This window comes from Aotus nancymaae, unplaced genomic scaffold (genome assembly GCF_030222135.1).
Source record: "Aotus nancymaae isolate 86718 unplaced genomic scaffold, 86718_ANA_hifiasm-v0.15.2.pri h1tg000012l, whole genome shotgun sequence".
Lineage (NCBI taxonomy): Eukaryota > Metazoa > Chordata > Mammalia > Primates > Aotidae > Aotus > Aotus nancymaae.
The window spans coordinates 33,602,947-33,620,551 of NW_026988423.1; the positions used below are offsets into that span (position 1 = coordinate 33,602,947).

Genomic DNA, 17,605 nt, shown 5'->3' on the forward strand with positions numbered 1-17,605 from the left:
TCCCTTTCCATGAGCAACGACCACCTTTAAAGATAAAATCCTATATTTACTGTAATATTTCTTTACTTATTAGGACTCTGGCATGTCTTTTTAACTAATGGGACTTTTTTAAAATAGATTGCTATTGTTTTTATTAGTAATCTGTATAGATTTTGAGTGATTTGTGCAACTCCATTTTTCCCATACCTTTAATTTTTAGTATATGACTTTTAAAACCGTAAGATTTATCCAAATATATATCAATTATAGCAAAAATAATTGTACAAAAATGTTTTTGAACCAGTATCAGTATTTACTATATATTCTTTATAGCCAGTCAGATCTTTCAAGTCTTTCTGTAGAATAACATTGTTTCCATCAAAAGTGCTGGGCATCTAACACAATAGAACAATTATTCATTCCGTACTCTTCTCAGTGCCTTCCACACAAGCCAAAAGTCAGGAGTTCCTTAGAAGGTTAGAAGAGAAATGCGTAAGCATGCTATGAATGGCCCCTACAATTGACCAGGCATCACCCACACTCATTTGTGTAACTTAAAAAAAATATACAGATTCCCCCGCCCTCACACAGACCTAATGGATTTCTAGAGACTGATTCTAGAATCTGCATTTGAAAACTTTCACAGTTGATTGTGTTTAATGATCAGGCATTTACGTAAGAAAAAAAGCATAAAAATGAAGCCCCCAAAATATGCTTTCACTTTCCACAATGACAAATAATTCAAGTAAAAGAAATATCATTCCTAAATGGAAAGTACTAAAATTGGCCAGGTGTGGTGGCTCTCACCTGTAATCCTAGCACTTCGTGAGGCAGAGGTGGGAAGATCACTTGAGTCCAGGGGTTCCAAGTCAGCCTAGGCAACACAGTGAGATTCATCTCCACAAAAAATATAAAAACTAACCAGGCATACCTGGTGCATGCCTGCAGTCTCAGCTACTTGAGGGACTGAGGTAGAAGGATTGCTTGAGCCTGGAAGGTCAAGGCTTCAGTGAGCTATGATCATGCCACTGTACTCCAGCCTAGGTGACAGAGAAAGACCCAGTCTCAAAAAAATGAAAAAAGAAAAAATGAGTACTGAAATTGTATAAATAGCCATTTTTAATCATGTTTCTCAGAATGATCAATTCAAATATGGAAGGTCTCTTCATTAATAAGAGGCTTGAATGAGTGGAAATAAAAATATACCTACCAACTATATTTTCCAACTAGTTGCCCAATATGAAAATAAGGCTCTTATTGTGGGAAACAAGCAAAAATACTGGTGTTTGTGGTATATGCACATATAGAAAGTTTTATTTCAGTTCTGTCAATCCGAAAGGTGGCAAGTCACAATCACCTTTTGACTTTTTTATTTTGGAATTCTTAAATCTGCCGGAGCAAATTATTCTCATTAAAGCTGCACCAATATCATTATACTAACTATACTGCTTAATTTACTTCAACATAATTTACGTTTTTCCCAGTAATATTTCCTATTTAAATACTTCTATAAATCTCCCATAGTTGGTAGAATGTTATTGTTCCAATAGTACATAGTCTAGTACAATTATAACATTTTAGATGGCAATTAGAGCAAGTTACACTATATAAACAAAGTGGTCTGCAAAACTTCATCGCATAACTTGTGTATATTTGTGATCCAATTTGATCATTGAACATTGCATGCTTGTATCAAAATATCACACGTACCCCATAAATATGTACAACTATTATGTATCCAAAATAATTTTTTTTTAAATTTGTGATCCAGAATACTTACAATAAGACAACAAAATTTTAATTTAGGTGCAAATATATATATATAACATTTGGTAGCCTAAATAAGGTTTGTTTACATATATATATTATCTATATTATACATATATATATGTAAACAAACCTTATTTAGGCTACCAAACACGATAAATTTGTGTCTCAAATTATATGTATATCTGTGCTTCACCTTGTTGTCCCAAGAATATATATATTTTATTATTCTCCAAACCACAAAGATTTATCTTTCATAATATTACATTTCAAACAAAATATAGTATAAGACTTATGCATTTCCATTTGTCTAGTCTCATATATTTGTATTCACTTGGCAGTTCTGCTATCTGAAATTTAAAAGACATAAACTAAGATACAGGGTAATCAAGAGATGTCCCCAAGTCACTAACAGGCTGCTATGTTCAATGAAACTCACCTTTCACTGAAAATGGACAAAAATCACTGCTTCTTGAGTTAAACCAGAAAAATACTCAGGAGGTATTTTAACTAACACCAAGAACACTGAAAATGGACAAAAGCACTGCTTCCTGAGTTAAACCAGAAAAATAGGAGGTATTTTAACTGACACCAAGAACATAGCTTACCACCTACAGCAGTTACATTTTAATCTTCCATTTGTCAGAACTACTTGCCAAAGGCAACTGACAGCAGGTAACAATATAATGAGATTTCCTGCAACTGGCAGCAGGTGTGTAACAGTAATGGAGAAAAGTCACTGATACATGATTCCAAGATGTCATAACAATACTCTTATAAGGTACTGCAGGACATGTTAAAAACAGTGTGGCCAATCTCAATTACAGTAACTGAATGCTGTATTATATGATAATAATAAATTATGTTAGTATCATTTAATGTAATACAGACAAAACTTTTGAAAATGTCAGCTTCCCTTATCTTGAATTTTGTCATAGATAACATTATTAATAGTGCAACATTTTTATAATGCTACATAAGCCATTTTAAAATACTTCAAATACATACGGTGGTCTGTGACAGCCAAAATGGCAAATCATATGAACAAACTATGGGGATAATAAATTGAGGTATTAAATGAGGTCAGGAAGAGACAGGAAAGGAGAATATATAGTTTTGTGGGGGGAAAGTAGATATTTCAAATAATTTTTAATAAAAATTATTAAAAATCCTGCAGGTAAGAATATTTGTTTTGTTTTCTTATACCTCAAGCAATAATTTTTAAAAGAGAATTGTAGACCCCTCCCAAAAACCCAAAACTCCAGTCTAACCATGAGAAAAAAAAATCAGACAAACCAAGACTGGGGGGCATTCTACATAATAACTGACCAGTACTAGTCAAAATTGTAAAGTTCATCAAAACCAAGGAAAGTCTGAGAAACTATCACAACAAAGAGAAGCCTATGGAGATGACGATTCAAGGTGATGGCACCCCAGATGGGATCCTGGAAGAGAAGAAAAAAGTAGGAAGAAACTGAAGAAATTCAAATGAAGTATAGACTTCAGATAACAATAATATATCCATAGTGGTTCATTATGTGTGATGAACATATCACACTAATGTAAGACATTAACAATAGGGGAAATTGAATATGAATGAGAAGTCTCCGTTCTGTATCTGCAACTTTTCCATAAATCTAAAATTATTCTAAAATAAAAAGGTTTTTTAATTGCTATTTTAAGTGACAGGAAACATAACTAGAACTAGCTTGAATGAAAATTCAATATATTTATTGACTCATATAACTCAAACTATCTAAGGGTTGGTCTCACTTTAAGCACAGAGAGGCTGAGGGGGTTCAAAGGGCTTCAGGAAGGTGTCTCTCCTTTGTTGCCTTCACTCTGCTCTCCAGACCTGGACTACAGTCTTAGATTTCATGCGGAGACAATTCTGCTATAACATTTGCTTTGAAGATGCAAATATGTTTCAAATTGATTGATAAATAAGGGAACAATGTGAACACAGCATGAATTCAGCATTTGCTTATGCATGACTTCATCTGACAGGATCACGAGGTATGGTCAGCAAACTTTTTTCCGTAAAGGGCCAGATAAATAGTTGAAGTTTTGTGGACCATATATGGTCTGTGTCACGGCTGCTCAACTCCATCTTTGTAGAAGGAGAGCAGTCACGGACAATAGTAAATGAATGGGCATGGCTGATTTCCAATAAAACTTTATTGACCAAAACAAGCAGGACAGTTTGTCCATTCCTGAACCAAGTGAATGAAGAAAACTGCATGCAGCTGACCCCAGCCACTTAGGAGCACTCAAAGTGCATATACCTCAAAGGATAATGAGCCACATCCTCCACTCTGGTGTTACAACTTTCTCTCCTATCTCTGAGCAGGCTCCTTCCACCACTTCACAATAACTCACATGTTGCTATGCTTCCAACCACAAGGGGACCACAATCCCCAGCTGTCATCTCTCTTTAATTTTACCCTTTCCTAAACCTAGGGTTAAGGTTTCCTTAGGATTTGGTTAGGATTAGGGTTTTGGTGCCTCAGTTTAGCAATAACAGTTCCTTTCCTCATAAAGGAATTGTGAGAACTAAATGAGTTCATATATACAAAGTGCTTAGAACACATCCTAGCACTCACAGCATTCTATACATACTAACTTCTGCTTTGATCATGGTATTAGTTTCCAACTGCTGTTGTAACAAGTCACTCCCAATGGCTTAAAACAACAGAAATGTATTATCTTACAATTATGAAGATCAGAAGTCCAAAATCAGTCTCACTGGGCTAATGTCAAGGTTTCAGCTGGGCTGGTTCCTTCTGGAGAGGGGAGAATCTGTTTCCTTGCCTTTTTCAGTTTCTAGAGGCCATTTACATTCCTTGGCTCATGACCCCCTCCTCACATCACTCCAACCTCTTGCTTCTGTAATTACATCTGCTACTCAGCCTGACTCTCCTCTCTGAGAATCCCCATGATTACTTTGGGCTCACCCAGATAATCCAGGATAATCTCCCTATCTCAAAATCATTAGCTTAATCACATCTGCAAAGTCTCTTTTGCCACGTGTGGCAAACTGATATGGCTCCCAAAAATACCTCCATGTCCTAATCCCTAGAAGTTATAAATGTTACCTAATTTGAAAAAAGAGTCTTTGCAGACTTGAATAAATTAAGAATTCTGAGATGAGAAGAAGATAATCCTGGATTATGCAGGTGGTCTCTAAATCCTTGTAAGAGAGAGTCAGAGGGGGTCTGGGCACAGAGGAGAAAAGAGCGATGTGAAAACAGAGGCAAAAATTGGAGTGGCAGGAACATCAGCAGCTACCAGAAGCAAGAAAAGGCAAGGAATGAATCTCACCTGCAGTCTCTGGAGAGAGGAAAACCCTGCCCACACCTTATTTCGAACTTCTGGTCTCCAAAACCAAGATAGTAAGTTTCTTCTATTACAGCCACCAAGTCTGTGTTAATTTGTTGCAGTAGCAGCAATCTCACCATGCAAAGTAACATACAGGTTCCAGGGATTCAGATATGGACATATTTGACAGGCCACTATCAGCCTACCAATCAGTCTTTATTCAAATCCTCCTCCGTTCTCTTTGAATATATTTTGGTATTCTTTTTCTCTCTCCTTGAGTTAGATGCGTAATTCATTTATTCTAATGCTTTATTAATTAATATGTATATTTAAGGCCTAGTGTGGTGGCTCACTCCTGTAATCCCAGCACTTTGGGAGGCCCAGGCAGGTGAATCACTTGAGGTTAGGAGTTCGAGACCAGCTTAGTGAAATTCAAACCTTACTAAAAATACAAAAATTAGCCCAGCATGGTGGTGAGCGCCTGTAATCCCAGCTGCTCTGGAGTGGGCCAGGAGAACTGCTTGAACTCAGGAGGCAGAGGCTGCAGTAAGTCAAGATCACGCCACCCACTGCACTCTAGCCTTAGGCAACAGATTAAGAGCCCATCTCAAAAAAAAAAAAAAAAAAAGGCAATCTTTCTATATACAGGGTTTTAGCTGAGTCCCCATAGGTTCTAATACATTTTATCATTTTCTACAATTTTTAAATTTCCTCTTTAACTCAAAAATTTATTTACAGAGTTTTAATTGCCCAGTGATAGTGATTTGGTTTTATAAGCATTTTTCTAAAATTATTAATTTCTACTTTTATTCCACCTCAACTATTTATATTTTGGGAAATTTACTGAGGTTTTCTTAATGGCCCAATATATGATCTGTAATGTTCCAAGAGAGCTTGAAAATACAGTGTGCTCTGTTTTTTTAGCATAAAGTTAAATATATTTTAACTTTAAATATAACCTCATATTCATTAGGTTTTTCTAAATCGTTAATTTTTAGCTACTGATTTGTCCAATATTAGTATTTTCTATAGTTTTGACTTTATGTTTGTTAATACTACGTTCTCTGGAGCATAAATAACCAGTGTACACTCTTTATTACTGTAAATCTCCTTCTATGCCTCTTTAAATCTTTTCTGCTCTAAATTCAACCCTGTCTGATATCAAAACCTGTATTTCCCCTTTCTTGTTAACTACTGTTGTAAGTAATCCAGAAATTTGTCATCTATGCTCTGAAAACAAAGCTGCCATGAGAGTAACACAAACCATATATAAGGTTCATCAAGAAACTGATATACAACAGCAGTACAAGATAGGTCACCCTGGGGCCATGCCATGCCAAGGGGTAAGTCTTACCAAAATCTAATACTGCCTAAGTGGTAGGAAGATGTTAAATCCCAGGCAGTATTTATTTTTTTTAAGTTCAGTATAAAAGAACTCTCTCTTGGTCAGGGACGGTAGCTCATGCCTGTGATCCCAGCACTTTGGGAGGCTGAGGTGGGCGGATCAGAAGGTCAGGAGATCAAGACCATCCTGGCCAACAAAGCGAGACTCCAACTCCAAAAAAAAAAAAAAAAACAACTCTCTTCTATGAGCATTTTCTAGAGTTAACTTTTATGACCATGTACACATATACTATGTAATTTATATATCATGACTCGCATAACTGTCTAAGATGTCTTTATACTGTCCCTAGAAAAATATACTCAAAGTAAAAAGTTCAGCACTATCTATTCTCCATTTCTAATTTCTGAAGATTTTTAAATAAGAAATGACTAAGAAAACAAGTATTGAAATACTCATCAAGGATTATTCTGATTTTTTAAATAAATACTCCAGTCAAAGAAACAGGCATATACACATCACTGAAGTCAGCTTTGCAAAGTGGTTAAAAGCACTAGCTTAGTAGTGAGTTCAAATCTGAGTTCAAATCTCAGACATGGTGATTACTGTGGGACCCTGAGCAGGCTACTTAACCTAACCTCAATTTCCTTATCTGCAAAGTTGGATTAACAGGAACTAACTGAGAATGACACTGGGAGAGAATTAAGTGTGACAATGTACACAATGGACTTGACACAGTACAAACTACATAGTAAACTGCTTGTAAGCTGCTCTTGTTACCATGCAGACTCTCAGGTAAAACATCAAAACCAACTGCAATACCTACTTTTAAAATCTGTTGACACTTAAGATATTAGCTTTATACAAATTCAAAACGTTTTAAGTATCACTTCATGTTATATTAATATGTTAAATAACATCTATTGATTATAAGGCTGATCCTGAGAACATAAGACAAATTTATGGATTAGTAGCCCGCTGCTAAGAATGAAGTGCAAACTTCCTCAAATGATATACATAACTTGGCCCTTCCATACTTAACATTGTTTCTTCTGTCAATCAGTCATAGGAACTGTTTATAACTCTCCACCTTTATCAAGCTGTTTCAAGTTCTTTAGAGAGATGGTTCCCTACATCTTTAATGCACTCCATCTCCCACTGCAACTAATCTCTTTCTCTCTCTCTCTCTCTCTCTCTTTCACACACACACACACACACAGCCCCCTATACAAAATCCTATTTGTCCTAAATTAGCTCAAGTGTCATCTCCTTTAAGAACCCTTCCCTGATCTCCTCAGATACAAATTTATATTAATATAAATGGCAATGTCAGAACTATAAAAGGAGGCAGGAGAGATGAGACAGAAAAGGGAAGGAATAAGACATACCAAAGGAAGACAGAATGGGGAAAAGGAGCCTGAGTAAAATATTTTCCAAATGAAGGCATCTGACACACTGGAGAAACTTTCACCTAGTGTTGAATTTAAACAACAACAACAACAAACCTATTCAGGATTACAATTCCTAGCCAATGAAAAAGTAAAACCTCATAATAACAAGGTGGATACTGCAGGTTAGATTCTGACACATTTGGCAAGTAGAACGTTTATTAGGGAGTGCGGGTGAGAAGAACATCTATTGTAAGGAGAAGAAACCGAAATTGAGCAAAGGAAAAAGTTGAACAGCTGAACTTCATCGCAGACCCAATGAGAGAGCCATGGCCAACCCTTCAGGAAGCACTGAAGTTAGCACGGCCCTTCAGAATTGAGAAAGGGCGAAAGAGACAGTCCTTTATACCCTACATCAACCACCCAGTGGGCCATATTGGGATAAGGCGCTGCATTCAATTAGATTTCAACCTCAGATTATGCTCTTAAGAACCTGATCGCTGACATTTTAGAATTCTTCTCCCATTTGGGGCATTATTTCAAACAGAAATAGCTTTATTTTGAAAGGCAAACTTTTTTCCTATTAGGAAATAAATACAAATTTCAGTTGCTAGTACATGGGATTATATACACAAAAATCATTTTCTCATTCTTTATCCATGATGTTGAGACAGTTGTAATTATCAATGATAAAAATGGTTATGAATTTACAAAGCATGTATTTTCCTTCTGTTCTCTTTTACTGAGTTCAAGCTGACACACCTTCTTGGTAACTTTTCTAGTATTCCTATCCTCACAAATGATAAACAAGAAAGTTTAAACCTATGTTGCGGCTGCTTCTGAGATCTGTCATGCAATCTATGCTTCACATAAGCAGCACAAAAGAGTAGAGAATTAAAGACTTGCAAACCAGCAAAAATCAAAGCATCTGGCAATCTCTCAGACTAGCTGGTCATAATCTCTATTTTTCTGGCCCAGAAATATCATTTCTCCAATAATTTTTCAAACTTTTTGCATTTGTAATAATTTCAGTAACATTAGCATATTATGCATTAAGATAAGCACTTAGATTTCTTGCCTGAAGCTTTCACAAGTCAGACCACTTTTTCTGCCACAAAATAATTGTCTCCCAGAGAGAAAAAAGAGACATGCTCCTACTTACAAACAAAAATAACTTAACATAGAGGTTATTAATATTCACATTAACTACACACACACACAAACACACACACATACACACTATTTGTTCTCAATCCCACATAAGTAGTCTCCCAGGCTTCAAGCAGAAGATTCCATAACCACTTTGACATGAAAAAATAAAACCTGGCAATACAGTTTTCAAACACATCTCTCTACCCTGAAGCTCATGGACAAAAAGTGAAAAGGAATTCTATTTTAGGCAAATGAGGTTTCTGAAACTATAGCACTTGCATAAATTACTTTAGAAAACTAGATCAAACAGAGCAGATCACTTAACAATGAATATATTTTCTCTATATCTGGAACATTCTATAGAATAGATCAACTTTTTTAAAATCAGAATATCATTAACTGAAATAATGTAGCTTAAATCCCTTCAGTATGTTTATTCACCATTTGGAGTGTCCAGGAGCACAAAGAATGTGTGTTTATGTGTGGTGGGGGGTGGAGATAAATCACTACAGTTGAATTCTAAGGCAAAAGGAAAGGTCTATATATGGCACAGGATTAGGGAGTTTTTATAAGTGTGACTGATACTAACAATGAAATACGTGAATAAACTTTGGAAGCAAGGGGGAAAGAAAAAAATATATATTTTAGCTTTAATGCATCAGTACAACAGAAAACAAAAGGTCACTCAAAACCTGTCCAAATACTAAGTAGAGTATGTATTCCCCAAGCACAGGAGAATATATAAATTTTTACTTGCCATTGGTCAAGTTTTCTCAACATGAGAAGATACAGATTCCTTAGTAACTACATATCCTCTGATTAGAATCCAGTTTGGTTTGATGCAGTGGATTGTGAACCACCTGCATCACAATGATCTTCAAGGCAATTAAAAATGCAGGTTTCTAGGCTCAACTCTAGAACTAGTAAATTAATTAAGACTCAGAAAGCCGCACTCTTTAAGAACTTCTATGTGATTCCTTTACATTAAGGTCTAATAACTGTTTTTGTGTAGAATCTGTAATGATAACATATTTGCTCCAAGTTATATTTTATTCATTTCTACAACTAGTTTACAGGTTAAACTGAATTCAATGGCACAACAGTTCTGAAGTCTAACTATGCATTAGAATTCCCTGAGGAGCCTTTAAAACATACCAAAACCTGAATCTCACCAACTAAATCAGATTCTCTAGGGATAAAGAGAGGGCATCAGTATTTATTAAAAGCTCCCCTGGTGATTCTAATGTGAAGCCATGCTTCAAATACAACTCAGAAGATGCTATATATTCTAGTTAGGAAAAAAACGTCTGCAGAAAAACAAATGAAAGAAATAATGTCTAGAAACTGAGGACACTGATATTTCAGACACATAATTTTCCTAGTATGATATAAAGAAAACTGAAAAATGATACTGTCCACCAAAAAAAAAAAAAAATCTATGTGAAGCCATGAAGCCTTATTTTAAGGAGGTAAACTTTCTAGCAAAGACAATCATAAGACAATCACCATATCCACTTTAATTGAATAGAATTTCTAATGTCAATTAAACATCGCAAACTTCTATTTATTAATGAATAAGAACAAATTTAAAAGAAATCAGACAATAAACAAGACTTCTAAAGGAAGGTGGTGGCCTGAAAATATGCATTTTAATTTTGCTCCCTCCTAAAACCCCATTAAAATCAAAACAAGCTTTGTAATTGTCTTTTGGGTATGTGTGTCTCTCTATGTGTTTATGCTACACTTGATCTTAGCCAAAAGGCCGAGAAGCGATGTGTGTATGTGTTTATGGTAAAATTCACAGGCAGCAGACATGAGTGCAACCAACCCCAGTCCTGAGCCGTACCCTAGAAGCTCTGGGGCTCTCTGCACTCATCCTGCAATGGTGAATACTGAAGAAATAAGGAATGGAAGTACAAGCAGTAGAGGACCAACAGGCCTCCCAGAGGAGAGCCTCAACCTAAAGCTGGGACCAATAGTGGAAAAGGGCACATGGTCTAGGCTGCTGTGAGCTATGGTCACATCCCTACACCCTAGCCTGGATGACAGAATGAGATACTGTCTCTAAAAGAATAAAAATAAATTAGTGGGCAATGCTGAAACCCTCTTTCTTTCTTTCTGTTCCTTCTGGATGTACCCACAGTATGTTACTTGCGGACACTCCTATCTTCTCTTTCCTTCCATGACCCCACTGAGTCACTCACTGGTCCCCTTTACTCAGGGACATTGTGAATATGTAGGACCCAAAGAATCCGCTGATAGGCATTGTGGGACCAATTACTTCTAAAATATTGACAACTATAGCTACTGGAGTTTACTGAGTAGCAAGAGGAAGAAACAGCAGCATTTGAAGTGTTCATTTACCTTCAGCATTGATCAAATATTTAAGTGGTACTGGTCTCTTTTGCTACTCTAAAGCATATTCCCTCATCAAGAAGAAATGTGACAAGTGAACCTAAGAGTTACAGAACCCTCAAAGAGGGCATGTCATATAATATGATAATTTACTTGGTCAAGTTTTACCAGCAAGTATATGAAAGCTAGCATCTTAGTCTTTTCTTCAGTATGCAAGTTCAGACAGGTTAAGCAATAGGTTCAGACATGTTAAGCAAATTTCCCAAGGACACAATGATACTAAGTCAAAGAGCCTGAGAACTTCAACTTTGATGTTTGAATTGCCAAAAGCTATGCCCTGCTACACTACAAGACACGGGAAGTTTTATCAAATTTTAAGTAGAATTACACCCTAAATTTTATGATATATTAAAAATATTTCAAAGAAAATAAATTTCTGCATGTCCAGAAAGGTTATATCCAGGGAATAAACTGATATAGCAAAAAGGAAAAGAGAAAGATAGTTACTCTCATTTCCAAGAGTTTAAACAGAAATACACCTGGGAAAACACGTTGTCACTGTTCTCAAGAACAACCTACTTTTTTTTTTTAAGTACTCTTTAAGTGCAACCTCTCTGGCAACTGATTCTATGCAAAATTTTACCTGCAAATCTGTTCATCCTGTAGCAATCTAATATTTGCAATGCTTCTTGTTTGCAAACTTTAATGTACAAACAAATCACATGGAGATCTTATTAAAATGCAGATTCTGACTCAGTGTGGTTGGATTGGGGAGATGCTATATTCTGGAGGGAAAAAAAGAGAATATTGCAGTATCCCCTTGACTAGCAAGGGTCTAGTGCAATGCTGTGTTGTACTATAGAAATAATGTAAGTGGCATATGTTGTTTTAAATTTCTTAGTAGCTACATTAATAAAACTTTTTTAAAAGGTAAAATTAATTTCTGTAACATATTTTGTCTAACTCAATATATCCAAATCATTATCAGTTCAATGTATAATCAATATTCTAAAATTAATGAGATTTTTACATTCTTTTTTCATACTAAGTCTCTGAACTCAGCTTGAATTTTCCACTTATAGTACACATTTTAATTCAGAATAGCAATATCCCAAGGGCTCAATAACCACATATGCCTAGTGATTTCCTTATTGAACAAACCTAAGTAGACTGAATTTTAGCTACTCTGTACCTCTACCTTGCTTGGAATCTTTAAACGGTTCAAAATTTATCATTGGCCAACTACATAAAGCTTAGCTGTGGTATCAGTGGAATTGAAGAGTGACTTTTGTTTGTTTCTTACATTTTCCTTTTGTCCTGACGATTCGTGACTGAGTGCTGCAGCACAGGATGGACATAATAAGCAGTGATATAGGCTCTAGAGAGGGGTGGTAGAAGGCTGGGTGATGGCAGGAACGGTAGTGGGAAAACAGAAAGTGAGTGTATTTTCAAGATACAATTGTGGCATCATTTAGGTGGAAAATGTGGAAAAGATGTTTGCTTATTTTTATGAATACAGATGTTTTTATTCACCTTTTACAGATCTAAAATAAAGATTTGGTTTAGATACCAATTTTTAAGAAACGGCTAAAGAAGTAAAAGACAGCTGATCCACAACAAAATGAAAAGTAAATTCAATACTCCTGTCAGAGACAGCCAAAGAGATTTCTACATGCCAAGATTTCCCAAAGAACATTAAGCAATTAAGATAAATAATGTCTATGATACTCACCAAAAACAAAGTTTCAGGCAAAGAAAGAATCCACTGGGCATTTGTCCATATATGACACTTAAATCTCATTTTGGGACTACGTTGAAGTAAATACGAAGAAGCAGTACCAGAAATTTCAGGGTAGAAATAAAAAGATGCTGACTCAATTCACTTGTTGGCTTTCTTCTTGAGTACAAATGAAGAGTTAGGAGGCTCCAAGGTGATGATGAAATAATGAAATGAGAACCAAGTAACAGCTGATCTAATGCACTGTTGTCCATTAACTTAGACTTTGCATTCAGACAGAAAAGCAGTAAAGACAACAGATGTCAGCACCAATGTCCTATGCACTACACCAACCACACTTGGCAGGGTTGCAGAATTCTCAGAATTGGGCTAGAATATATGGCAAGAGATTCAAATTTCAGAAGGCTGTAGGATCTGAATCCAGATTGTAAAATATCTAAAACAGAATGGTCATGAATTAAAATCTTAGTAGTTCAAACCAATGACAGTAAAGGAAAGGAACCTGTATTTATTGAGGTCTGAGTAAGAATTACGTAAGAATTACATCAATGAAAACAGCAGAGTACCTCTGAAAATTCTCTCCTTAACTTTTACAAAATTCTAAAAATTAATTAAAAGCTTGCAGCAATCCATGGAACATATTTTCAAGAAAAATAGCTGAATCTCTGTAAGAACAGCAAATTTAGTGGCATTTCAACTTACCCTATTCCTCCCCGCGATCTACAGCTCCACAGTCACTATGAAAACCAACAACCTGTAATACCACTGAAAGTCAGGAGCCTAGCAGCCACTAAGGGATTTTTAAGTGCCTTCAAAGCCTCATTCCCAGAGAACTATCATTATGTCAACCTATCTGGTCGTACCCCCAAACACCCCATTTGGACTGTCTTTATTTGACCTGACTCAGAGCTTGCCTAGAGCAAAAAAAAAGTCCCTTCACCACAAGCATTTGTCAAAAATATTTAGAGGGCCAGGTGGGGTGGCTCGTGCCTGTTATCCCAACACTCTAGGAGGTTGAAGCAGGAGAATCACTTGAGGTCAAGGGTTCAAGACCAGCCTGGACAACATAGTAAGACTCCATCTCTACAAAAAATTAAAATTGAGCCAGGTATGAGGGTACACACCTGTAGTCCCAGCTACTTGAGAGGCTGATGCAGGAGGATACCTGGAAAGAGTTTAAGGCTGCAGTGAGCTATGATCATGCCACTGCACTCCAGCCTGGGTGACAGGGTAAGAGCCTGCCTTACAAAGAAAAAAGTATTTTGAGGCAATTATTTAATGTTGTGGCTGCCTGAAATGGTAGAAAGCAGTAAGACAAAGATAATACACTAATGAAAAAGCTTAAAAAAGAAGATGTCCACAGAGACTTTGAAAAGTTTAGTCATATTCCTGAAAATCTAAAAGTCTATCCACATGTACAGGGCTGTATGTATGCTCAGAACTGGGTACATGCTCAAGAACATGCTGAGAAGACTGACTCAGAGGCCCTGTACAAGAAGGAAGTGATGGATAAGCAGAGTTATCAACTGTCTGGATGACTGTTAAAGGAGTGTACCAACATACACAAAGAGCCTCTCAGCAAAAACTGGGACAATGATTTGTCCCAGGAGTTTAAGGAAATCTGTACAATCAGTAGCTGACCACAAAGTTATTCAAACAGACTTCTGTGGCCATGCACAGAGAATACAAACTTTACAGAATTATTACAGAAAAGTCACCTAACAAATAAAGAACAACAACAAATAGCAACAATAAAAAACCCAATCTGATTTTCAAAGTTGCCACTCCACTATATTATATAACATGTCCAGTCTTCAACAACAACGAAATTACAAGACATGCCAAGAAACAAAAAAGTATGGGCTACACTTAGAGGGAAAAACAGTTAATAGAAACTGACCCTAAGGAAACCTAGATGTTGCCTATATTAGACAAAGATTTTAAATCAATTATATTAAATATGTTCAAAGAACTAAAAGAAACTGTGTAAACAAAGTATGAGAATGATGCCTCACCAAATAGAGGATATCAAACAAAGATATAAGAACCAAACAGAAATTCAGGATTGAAAAGTACAATTACTGAAATGAAAATTTCTAGAAGGGCTCAACAGCAAATATGAGAAAACAGAAGAAAAATTCCCCAAATGTGAAGATAGGTCAATTGAGATTATCTTTTCCAAATAACAAAAAGAAAAAAAATGAAGAAAAAGAGAACTGCAGGATATCATCAAACATACTTTCATACATATAGTGATGGTACTAGGGGAGGAGAGAAAGGAACAAAAGGACTGTTAAAGAAATCATGGCCAAAACCTTTACAACTTTGATGAGAAGCATTAAAATCTGTATATCCAAAACAAACTCCAAGTAGGATAAACTCAGGAAGATTCACACCTACATACCATAATTAAACGGTCTAACGACAAAGCAGCAAAAAAAAAGTGACACATCACATACAAGAGATCCTCCATAAGATTAACAGCTGGTTTCTGATCAGAAATCATGGAGACCAGAAGGAAGTAGAATTACATATTCCAAATGCTGAAAGAAAAATGACTGTCAACAAAGACTTGTGAAACAACGTCATTTTTCCCTTTTTCTCCCTCCATTACGCCATTCTTTTCAGTTAAATATTTTCTAGTACAAAAATGGGAAAAAGGAAATTGTTAACACGACACAAAAAAAACAGCAAAATGGCAGAAGTAAATCCTATCTTATCAGTCATTATGTTAAATGTAAATGGATAAATATTCCAATTAAACATTCCACTGTCAGAATAGTTAAAAAAAAGATCCAACTATATGCTTTCTACAAGAGATACACAACACACAATATCCGCCAAATATGATGAAATTAACACATTCCCAGATAAACACAGACTAAGAGAATTTGTAGTTAGGAAATCTGCCCCACAAGAAATAATAAAGGGAGTCCTTCAGACTGAAATAAAAGAACACTAGGTTAACTCAAATGCAAATGAAGAAATAAAAAGCACAGGTAAGGTTAACAACATAGGTAAGTATGAATGACAGTATAAATGCATTTTTGTTTATATTTTATTTTTCTTTTCTCCTTCTACCTAATTTAAAAGACAGTTGCATAGAGCAAATTAAAAATCTGGTTAATGGTCACATAATGTATAAAGAATAATTTGTATGAAATAACGGCACAAAGGAAGGGTAAGGGAAGGCACTATATGGGAACAAAGTTTTTATATACTACTGAAATTAAGTGGGTATTAATTCAAACCAGATTGTTATAAATTAAATTTTCAATTGTTAGTTATAATCCCATGGCAACCACTAACAAAATAACTCAAAAAATAGTAAAATACAAGATAAGGAAATTAAAATATGCAATAGAAAATATTTAACAAAAAAAGAATGCCATAATGGAGTAAAAAGGGAAAAAATTTTGTAAGACACATAGAAAACAAATGGCAAAATGACAGAAATACATCCTCTTATCAGTAATTACATTAAATATACAAAGACTAAATATTCTAATTAAACATTCCATCGACAGAGTATTTTTTAAAAAACAAAAACTAAACTAAATTAAACATGATACAACTATATGCTTTCTACAAGAAACACATTTTAAATATAAAGACATGAATAAGTTGAAAGTGAAAGGATGGAAAAGATATTTCATGAAAACAATGCCAAAAAGAGGCCTGAAAATGGCTATACTAATATCTAACAAAATAAGACTTTAAGAAAAAAGTTGTTACTAGAGACAAGGAATATTTCAGAATGATAAAAAGGTAAATTTAATAGCAGATACCCAACAACAGACACCCAAAATACATGACACAAAACTGACAGATTTAAGGAAACAAATAACAATAAAAAAGGCTTCAATATCTCACTTTCGATACTGGGTAAAATAATTAAATGATCAACAAGGAATAGAAACTTCAACAACACTGTAAATCAAACTGACCTAACAGACACCTATAGGGTATTTTACCCAACAAGAATATATACATTCTTCTCAAGTGCACGTGGAACATTTTCAGGATAGAACATATGGTAGGTCATAAAACCAACCTTGATAAACTTAAAAGGGTTGAAATCATACAAACTACATTCTCTAAAAACAATAGAACAAAATTAGAAATTAATAACAAGGAGATCTGAAGAATACAAAAGTAAATGGAAATTAAACTCACTCCTAAATAGGTCAAAAAATAATTCAGATGGAAATAAGAAAATACTTTGAGACAAATGAAAACAAAAACACAACCACCAAAACTAAGGAGATGTAACGAAAGCCATACTTAAGAGAAAATTTATAGCTGTAAATGCCTTTATGTTAAAAAGTAGAAAGACTTTGGGAGGCCGAGGCGGGTGGAACACGAGGTCAAGAGATTGAGACCATCCTGGTCAACATGGTGAAACCCCGTCTCTACTAATACAAAAAATTAGCTGGGCATGGTGGCGCGTGCCTGTAATCTCAGCTACTCAGGAGGCTGAGGCAGGAGAATTGCCTGAACCCAGGAGGCGGAGGGTGCGGTGAGCCGAGATCGCGCCATTGCACTCCAGCCTGGGTAAAAAGAGCA

General features: G+C 35.5%; 1 pseudogene; it reads right to left on the reverse strand.

Moving 5' to 3' along the window:
• Positions 1-10,516: 10,516 nt before the first annotated feature.
• Positions 10,517-10,720, reverse strand: LOC135274717 (U2 spliceosomal RNA; annotated as a pseudogene).
• Positions 10,721-17,605: the final 6,885 nt, after the last annotated feature.